At 41.0% G+C, this 10,570-nt stretch overlaps 1 pseudogene; it reads right to left on the reverse strand.

The window, feature by feature from the left end:
• Positions 1-679: 679 nt before the first annotated feature.
• Positions 680-9,043, reverse strand: LOC121948452 (uncharacterized; annotated as a pseudogene).
• Between the last annotated feature and the right edge of the window lie 1,527 nt (positions 9,044-10,570).

The following is a 10,570-nucleotide window of genomic DNA, read 5'->3' on the forward strand; positions in this document are numbered from 1 at the left end:
CCAAAAACTGATCAGCTACAGCGGCACACACACAGTTTACCCATAAAAGTACAAACACCCAATGAAACGGAAACCTGGGGGCTGTACCACGAAGCGAGTTCAACAAAGCCAAGGTCTCTTTGACTGAGGTGGCTTAACAAACCCAAAAGTTACAGTTAACAGGGTACCATGAGGGTGCTATTGACAGTCTCTGTTAACTCAGGCTTTCTGACACACTGAAGGCAGCGAGGGGGAAAACAGTTTGTAAAAAAAAGAAACTAATTCAGGAAGCTTTGCAACCTTCTCCTCCTTTTCTCGTATCTCTTGTCTTTTCTTGCAACCGCTTTTGTGCTTTAATGGCCTGATTGCTGGCTCGGCTAGCCCAGGTGTGCTCATTTTGTCAGATTTTGCTTCACAGGTAGCTGCCGTGTTATCATCTTGTCATGTGATTAAATAGAGACTTATGATTGGACAACAACATTATCTATCTAGCTATCTAGACAGATATATTTTATTTTTTTGGTATGTATCAAGAGAGATAGATACCAAAGATACTAAACATAGTTTTAATAGTTTGTAGATTGTTTTATAGTATAGGTAGAATAAACTTAGAATAATTAGATAATTTTGTTGTAGTTTGGTTGACACTAAACTCCATAAAGATGGAACTGCATATTTTAGGGGTTAGTTTCTCAGATCATCAGACACCCTCACCTGGGGGACCCAGCCGGGGATGATCAGTCCCTAGCTTGAGTCCAAACAGCAAGCTACACCATAGATCCCCTCTCTTAATCCACAACCACCTTGAAGCTTTTTCTGCAGCTTCAGTGATGTTCTTGGTGGCCTTCCTCTCTTGCAAATCTCGAATGCCAAGGAGCCCGAGTGCACAATGCAGAGACTGCCCTGGAAATCCCCTGAAGCCCACCTCGATTGGTTCACAGTGGGCTCTCCAATGGCTATCTCTGCAGGTTCCCACCAGCTCCAGGTATTTGGCCCTCTTACACTTATGGGCCTCCTCTATCTGGTCTTGCCAAGGCGCTGTGGGTTCCAAGAGCACCACTTGCTTTGATGAGTCTGATGTTAAGACCACATCTGGCCTGAGCGATGTCCTTGTGATGTACTCTGGGAGCTTGAGCTGCTTCCTAAGGTCCACTTTCAGCTGCCAGTCACGATCCGAAGCTAGCAGCCCAGTTGAGACCTTGCGCTTCTCTTGAGGTTTGTCCACTGCCCTGACAAAGGCAATGTTGTGCCTTGCTGGGAGCTGTCTACTCAGCTGGATTCCATGCAGATGATGTCAGCTACTGCCTTCAGCACCTGGTCATGGCGCCATGTATATCTCCCCTCTCCCAGGGCTTTCGGGCAGCAGCTCAAGATGTGCTCCAGGGAACCTTGTGCTAGACACAGTGGGCATGCTGGTGTTTCTGCTAGTCCCCAGCTATGCAGGTTATATGGGCTTGGGAGGACATCATACACCGATTGGATCAGAAACTTGAATCTTGCTGGTTCTGACTTCCAAATTTCTGTCCAGCTTATCTTTCGGTCAGATGCATGGTCCCAATTGGTCCAAGCTCCTTGTTGGCTCATGGCCACTGTCCTGATGTGATGTTCCTCCTTCACCTCTGCACGGGTCTCTCCCTGAACAAGCTAGCGTCTCTCTCTCCCCTGGGCTTTGTCTTAGCAAGGTCTTGTATGGCTACCAAATCCCGCACGTCCAACTGCCAGAGAGCCTACATGGACACTATACCTCAGCCTCACTTCAGCTTGGTCAACTGCATCCTCAGCTGGCCATTTCTTTCTGATTCTGACCACGATGCCTGCAGAGAAGACTCTGGTATCAGATGAGTCTCTATAAAGTTGCAACTCCCTGGCTCTGGTGACTTTAAATTCCTCTCTCAGGCTGGTGAAAGGGCAATGCTGCTTAGGCTCTCCGGCAGGCCCAGCCACCTCCGAAGGAACTTGCTGATGTTGCGCTCAAAGCCCTCCACGGTGGATATTGAGACTTCTTATATCAACAGTGGCCACAGGAGTCTTGGCAGGATGCCATGTTGATATAGCCATGCCATCAACTTCCCAGGTAGGCCGGATTTGTCCACCGCTGATAGCCAGGTGTTCAGCTCCTTCTGGGTTGACTGGACCGCTGCCTTGTCTTTCAGGGTACTGTTGAAAATCTTCCTGAGGCTTTCCACTGGCTTCTCTGACACTGATGGAATTAGGATGCCATCCTAGTGAATATGGCGCTTGCCTTCCACTCTTCCCTTCCTCAGAACAAGGGATCTGGATTTGGCTGGCCTGAACAACATTCTTGCCCAAGTTACGAGTCTCTCCAGTCCACGGAGGAGCCAGGGCTGTGACAGTCAGATCATCCATGAAAGCTCGGATCGGAGGTTGGCGAATGCCAGATCTTGACAGGGGGCCCCTACATTCCACCACCTAGCATATTCATCAATAGGGCTAACAGCCACACTGATATGGTGCAACTATGGTCCAAGCTTCTGTGGAATGGATCCGTAGGCATTGGCAAGGTCAAGCCAAATGACTACCAGGTCTCCTTGGGTTTCCCTTACCTGGCAGATCAACTGGGTGACCACTCTTCTGTGTTCCAAACAGCCTGGCATGCCTGGAACTCCTCCCCTCTGCACTGTGGTGTCAATATAGGAATTCCTCAGGAGGTACTCAGTCATCTGGTTTGCAAGAATCTTGAAGAAGATTTTGCCTCCCACACTGAGTAGAGAGATGGTACGGAACTGCGTATATATCAAGTGGCTTTTATATTTTTTAAGTGTGTGGATTTTTCTTCTGCAAGAGAAATTTTAATTACTTAAACAGGATTTTACTTGGTACTGTCAATGATTGTATATCTATGATAAGCTACCTTTGAATTACCAGTGTGACTTCTAATTGACTTTTAGTTTTACAAAGGACACGAACAGTAGTCTCATGGGTGAAAGTCCTGTATTTGTTTGACTTCCTCCTTACATGTGCTCTCTTTATACCACGTTAGTAACTCTGAGTGTCTAATATTGTCACAGATGGGTTTACATTGGAGTCACTTAAAAGATCTGTGTGTATCAGATGCTTAAGTATTTTTGGTTGTGGCTTAATAGGTAGAGCAGGTCAACCACCCATCAAAAGATCGGCAGTTTGATTCCCAATAGTGACGTATCTTTGGGCAAAATACTGAACATCGAATTGTTTCCAGTGACTGTCGTCAGTGTGTTTAAGTTGAGTAGCAGGTGGCACCTTGTATGGTCATACTGGCCACTAGTGGATCTTATCCATTCTTTAATTCATTCAACTGTTATTTAACCAGGTTGTTACCACTGTGATTAAGAATCTATCCCAAGGGAGACCTGGCCAAGACAGTCAGTGGTGAAAACGCAAAGTTGCAGACAAGGACACAAAAGGGAGACAAAATACAATTCACAAGCACTAAAATTTGCATTAAAAGAGAACTATCTAGTCGAAAGAAAACTTTCTGGCAGGCTAAAAATATCGACATCCTTTAGAATCTGCTTTCATTTCAGGTATAAAAACATTTAATGCCACCAGCTCCTTGATTTTCAAGCCTTTTTAAGGTGTAATTTTCTATATGTTTCTTACTGGGTTGCATTTTCTAATGCATGCTGTGTATCATATAGCTGACCCCAGGCAAGATTCTGCCCAGGGCCCCAGATAAGCTCGGTCTGCCCTGTGTACGTCATAGCTTTTGTCACATACAAAATCAAATTGTTTTAACCTTTCCATTCATCTTAAACTCATCATAATTTGCTTTGAAAAATACTGTCATTGACTGTATCCTTCCCAGCCACTGTGTTTCTGCCGGGTAACAGGAAACCCCCCCTACAAAGGGTTATTTGGCTGTTTGCAGCAGGTACTGCTATGAGCCAGGGAAGTGAAGCCTGACAAGCCTATACTGTAGCCCTTTAACAAGGCGAAGCTTCAGGTCAGGGCCGGCGTGGCTTTGCAGGGACAATTCACTCAACTGCGCAAATCAATACAGAGAAGGAGAATAGATAATAATGGAACAAATGAAAGGGACTTCCCAGCGTGGCCATGGTTGCATCTGGATAGTGAATATCTGGAGGGGAGCATGAGCCTGGTGCTTTAGGTAATAGACTTAGCCCTGATATGCTATTCCAGTTAATAGTCTAATCCAGTCCCGTGCCTGCTCTCGCCAGGTTATAGCCCTATCCCTGCCACAGCCTATTCACAGAGATAATAAACGAGCACAGTGATGGGCTGTATATCCCTCCTCAGCCTGATAAGACGCCGGCAGGGAAATGAAATTCTGCTTTTGCTGAAACATTATGATTTATGGATTGGGAGCACAGCTCTGGTGGCCTGTGCTGTGTCCACAAGCACTTATATCTGTGTGTGGGTGCGAGCGTGTGTGTCCCTGGGTGAGAAGAATAATGTGTGCATGTTTACGTGCAAGTACTGTGTGCATGTGTGTGTGTGTGCTCACAGAATGCAGCATGTCCACTGTGTGTGTGTGTGTGTGTGTGTGTGTGTGTGTGTGAGAGAGAGAGAGAGAGAGAGAGAGAGAGAGTAATGTAAAGCAGTGTGAGCAGTTAGTTAATTCAATCCAGGCCTGTTTATACTATCTGTGTGTGATTGTAATTCCCCTCCTCTATTGAAGCACAATAATAAATCCACTTTATAGTTTATTCCAGTGAATCAATTCAATAAACATACACATTCATTGGAAGGTCAGATGACTAATCTCTTTACAACACACTGCTACTATCAATAATAATAATAATAATAATAATAATAATAATAATAATAATAATAATAATGATAATTATAACTAAGAAATTAAATAGGGATTTATTATCATGCTTACTCTGTAACATTTTAATTTAACCTTCTTATTAAGCAAAATAAGCAAAATATAAACACTTAACAAGAACCTGTATTTTTGTGCAAAAGCCCCAAATCCATCTAACATGACAGGGTTCCTGTTCTGGAATCTTTTTTTCAGTGATCCTGCTACTGAAGTTTACTATTTAAAAAAATCGGAGTCAGTGACACCGAACCAAAATATATAGATGCAAAAAAAACAAAATGTAAGGTGGGGACACTTAACTTGTTTGGCTTGGGGGGCCACATTTGCAAAATGACAGAACGTCAGGGGCCAGTTGTACCAGCTACATACACATTTATAGGATTTTAGGACATTTCTAGGACTTTAGGGCCAATTGCACAATATTCAAGATATAGGATGGTTCTCGGTTTTTATGACCTTTCTTGGATTTTAGGACATTTCTCTGATTTTATGACGAATATGGCGATAGTTTTAGGACATTTTTTAGGATTGCAGAACATTATAAGGGCATAGCTTTGTCAGGGGGTACGGGGGATCCTCCAATGACAATTTTTGCGAAACAAGCTCTACGTTGATGCTGTTTTATGCACTCTGGCACCTTTTATATACTAAAAGTACAAAGAACTAGCTTGAGAGAGGAAGTGCATGGAAAGTCAGAAAATAAAGAATACAGGCTTAAAAAAGACTGAGTACAAATTTCAGGCTCTGGCAACAGAGGGGGCCAATCATGGGGCGCCCCTTCAGAGATGCTCACACATGTCACCACTGTTAAAGGTAAGCTGTGAACTGGCTGTGCAATGTATACTAGCTGTAATCATATTTAATGATAAATAATTACTGTGTTTTAAAGTTTCCTTTTTTACGCACATTGAGCTTGACGGTCAATTCTTGATACTGAAAATAATATTTTAACAAAATAAATGAATAAATACATGGACTCAAGGTGTATTCACTAGATTTCTTCTGGAGCTTTCAGACACATCTCATGGCCTTCATTAGGAAATGGCATTTGAGAGTGCAAAGTATTTTATTAAACAATATACCTATAACAATTAATTTATTAATGATAAACATTTAGGCCTTATTATCTCAATTAATGCTGCTTATAAATATAATAAATAAATTAATGAATTAATTAATACATAAATGTTAATTTCATATTAATACAACTGCGTTATATTATTTTGTCAATCATTCAGTATTTGTTTGTACACCAGTGATGGATGCTTTACAAAGCTGTTGACAAATACATCAAAACAAACTCTATCACATGACCATATATCTACTTACAACTATATTACATTATAATACGTGTTTAAAAAATGTATGAAGTATTTATGTAGGACTAAATGTGGATGAAATAAAGAGAGAGACACAGTGACACAAAGCAGTGAGGAGGGCAGCAGCACCATTAGACCCCCGCAGTATTTTCAACACATTTTCGGCTCTTCATATCCGATTAAGGTGATGTGTGTCTGTGTGTGTTTGTGTGAGTGTGTGTAAAATGTTGTAGGAGTGAGGGCAGCACCACTCAATTGACCTCAGGGTCAAACCACTTGACCTCTGACCTCCCTGAGGCTCAGCCGTCCTCACACGCACCCAGCCAGAGAGAGAGAGAGAAAGAAAGAGAGAGAGAGAGCAGGATGACTCTATTCAAGATGTTTTTCTTTCAATCTTTTATTCATTAGATGATCAATTTGAAACTAAGTTGTGTTAAAAACTAACACAATAGTTCCTCATAGAACTGTGTGTTTTAAAAATGAAAGCATCTTCACTGACAGACTGACTGCAACACAGACGCATGCTTTTGGACCTGTGTGTCCTGCAGATTTTGTTTAAGCAATATCAGCATTGTACAGATAAGGGGGGAATTTAATTTAAGAACTTACAGCGTTTGTACCACCAGGAGAAGTTTTTGTACATCAGTCTTCGGAGTGAAGCTATGAAACAGTTTTAATGTGGCACTAAAACAAAGTCCGGCCACAAACCAGTTTAAAATAATGTATAAAAACATAATTTTCACGAGGTACGAAGATGAAGAGGGGCTTTGACAATCACCAGCTGTTAACTGGTATTACTGTTTATTTATTTGGTTACTTAATATTTATTTTTTCCTACTTTATCTTCCTCTTTTTTCAGAAATGATAATAATAGTAATAGTAATAATAATAATAATAATGTAAAATTGTAAATATTTTATTTTGGGTATGTGGGTGTGTGCATATATGTTTAGTTAATTAGAGTATAGGTTTAAATTAATAAAGAAGCTGATAATTAAAATCCAATGACTTTTGATAAATACGTTATTCTCACACCTTTTTAAATATATAAATCAAGTCATCATGTCTGAGAATTTCTCATGCTTTATGTTTTTCATTTTCTGTAAAGATTATTTTTAAAAAATCTTTCTAAACAATAATTTATCTGTTTGCTTTATTTTATGTTTGAAGTAAATAAAAAACATCAAATGAATACCAAAAATAAACTGGTACATGGGTAAAATAAGAATAATAATAAACACCTTATAACTTCGGGGCATTTCCTGATGAAGACTGTACATTAAAAAGTGTAGGCGTCATGTCCATTTATTAAAGGCTTTTTAACTTTTGCAAAACAGTGTGCCTTGCAATTTTTTGGTTTTGACCTACTGACAAAAGAAATAACAAGTCTAACCTTTCCCTCCTTTTTAAATTCTTCAAATCTTTTGGATATGATATGATCTGTGCTGCTGTGACAGTGCTGAGTGTGTGTCCACTGGGTTACAGTAACATGAGATTTCAGTTTGACCCCATCTAGTGCTGAGGGGAGGTAACACTCAGGTACAGTATGTCCTGAGCAGAGGCTTACTGCACTGAAGCAGGGCTGTTTCTTCCTCGCCCTTAAAAACAATCTTTATTGTCACTGCAATGACTCCAGTAAACAAGTACGCTTGACTTGTCTTTATAGTTTCCATCTTTAAAAATAAAAAAAAAGAAAAGTTTTTGCTGTCCACCCGCGCTCTCTGCTCTCACCGCTATTCAAAATTATATTTTGTTTATTTTTCTCTTTTTAAGTTTCAAATGATTCGTTTTTTTCTGCTGGTAAAGTTCATACATGGTCGTCTCAAGTTCTGGGACAGTTTTATGTATTTCCCCTTGGATGCCTGAGGGGCCCCACACTCTAAAGAATAAATCTCAATCTTGCAAAGCTAATGGTTAAGGTGCATGCCATATATATGTGTGACTCAGGCCAGTGACCTGTGCTGCATGTCATCTTTATACCCCTGTTTCCTGTTTGCCTCTGAACTATCAGCCAGGCTAAAATATCAAAAATGGAACAGTCAGGCTCATCCTACGTGTATAAAACATTTAGAGTGTTTTAAAAACACGTAATACAGTTTGTTTGAGATGTATTAGTTTAGCATTGATAGGTAGAGCATGGAGAGACGGAGAGACATGCAGAGTCCACCTGGGGACACTGTAGTTTATGTTTTAATCATGTCTAAAATCAATTTTAAAATGTCTATTCTTTATAACCATTAAAGGAGCTTGGCTCAAGCTCTCCTTGATTTCAATTCACTTGGAGTTACAGTGTTTCTTTACTTCCAAAGTGCCTTTTTTATTATTATTTATTATTATTATTACTTACTATTTTATTTTAATTTTAGTTTATTTATTTATTTAGTTTGGAAATTCAGTAAATTTCTGCAGAAAAATACATCATAAGGGGAGGAATGGGATTAGTTTTTCTGTGTTGAGTCACAAGAAATTCTAATGAAAGAGTCAAGTGTGACACTTTTGTTTATTTGCAAAAAATTATGTTTTCTAGTGCACAAGTATTGGAAACACCTGTTTCCACCAGCTACAATGCAAACATCACTTCTTTCCGATGCTATGCAAATCTTATCTTATTTTGCTTCTCGGATGCCGACACAGTCTGTTTAGCTGTTTTAACATTATCATAAAGCATTATTACAAAATGTTGATTTTAAGCACTTAATATTACGGCAATACTTAACAATTCAGAGATAAATGATTACTTCTGATAATCCTGCTCCTTCCGCCTCCTGTTGAATTGCTGAACCTCCAGATGTGCAGCTGAACCGCGACACCCCTCACACACCTCCCTCTTTTCTCCTCATACTCTCAGTTTCACCTCCTCTCCCTCTCCACACTTCTTCTCCCCTCTCAGCTCCTTTTCCTCTCCACATCCTGCCCTGTACATTTGTCTCTCCTCCCTCTCCACTCTTCCCCACATGCCTCCTTCTCCAGCCTTCCCACATCATCTCCCTCCCCTCCCCTCGCCTCCCTCCCTCGCTCCTCATCTCTGTCGCCGTTGGCAGCCTATTTAAATGCTCCATTGGAGAAGGATTAAGGTTTATGCAAGGTCAGTGTGGGATGTGATAATTATAATCACAGCTTTTTGCCTGGCCAATGACGGCCATTTGTTATTCTCAGCTCAGTGGCTTCAGAAGCCCCTGGGGGGGAGCTGGTGGGAGGTGTTGACAAGAGGCTGGCTGATTTACTGGGCCTCCTCCTCCCCCCCTCCCAACACAGAGCGGGATTGGGGCTCCGCGTGTTCCCCCTCCTCTGTCTCCTTCTCCTCTCTCTCCATCCCTCCTTTCTCTTCCAGGTCTTCTCTTTGTACAGTCCATCTCTCCATCTCCTCTCTCCTCATCTTTACTTTGACCCCACCTTTACTTTCTTCCTCTCTCCTCCTCTTTACTCTCTTTGTTCAAGGGCGTTTGTGTTGTATATGGAAGCTGTTGTTCCTCTGAGGGAAGAGAACCAGAAGCAGAGGTGTGAACAAAGTGGCAGAAGGAAATAAAAGAAAGTCCCAAACAGAAATGTCTTGATTATAATTTTATTTAACATGAACAGCGGCTGTGACAGCTCATGGAGGCAATTTAATAACTTTAAAGCTGTATAACTTGGTCAGATTTGAGCACACAGACACATGTATTTTAACATTCAGTTTGACTTATTATCTCTGATGTCCATCACAAATTAACATCCATAAACCCACTTAAAAATTGAAGAAAAAAGATGCTGCAGAACTTAAAGAACTTGTGAATCCTCATGTTTTTAAGTTTTCGTCAGTATTCAGAGTAATCCAGAAGCCATTTACAAGGTAACCATTCCTGCATGAAATGTTAAACATTTGTTGGCCTTTTGTTCACATGAGGAAGACGTTTTGGGGACCTGAAAATGCAAAGAGGTTCCAGACTGAATTTTTTGAAAACACCACCCCTTCTGTCGCTGCTAAAACTGGCAATTTGTGGATCCTGAGAACAGTGACATCAGGGCGGCACTTCACACATGCACGTGTGTGCATACTACCGCTTTTTTGATTACAACTGTCAGAGATTTTGGTCTGGATCTGAAGTTATCAGAGACACAAACTGTGGACACATCAGCAGCAGCTCCTCACCAGCTCCTGCGGTGCTTTAACACGTGGATCTAAAGTTACAAGAGAAAAAGTGGAGCATTCCTTAGCAGGGGGTGGGCTAACAGTCCCCTAATGAGGTGAACAACATCAGAAAAACACTGATTTGTAATGTGACATGGCTTTATTCAGTGTTTTTACTGGTTTTAATCAATGTGAGCATTTGTTCTGGAGAGGAGGAGATCTCTGCAGATGACATGGCTCCCAGGAAAAACCTCCTGAACTATTAACGCTGAAGGAATTCTAACTGGGGAAAAAAACAAAAGGAAATGACGGCATTGCTCCGTTTTTTGTTATTGTTTTAGATTTAGAGACCTTAGAGATTTAGAGCAAATTATG

Source organism: Plectropomus leopardus, chromosome 8 (genome assembly GCF_026936395.1).
Source record: "Plectropomus leopardus strain MGB_pleo_1.0 chromosome 8, ASM2693639v1, whole genome shotgun sequence".
NCBI lineage: Eukaryota > Metazoa > Chordata > Actinopteri > Perciformes > Serranidae > Plectropomus > Plectropomus leopardus.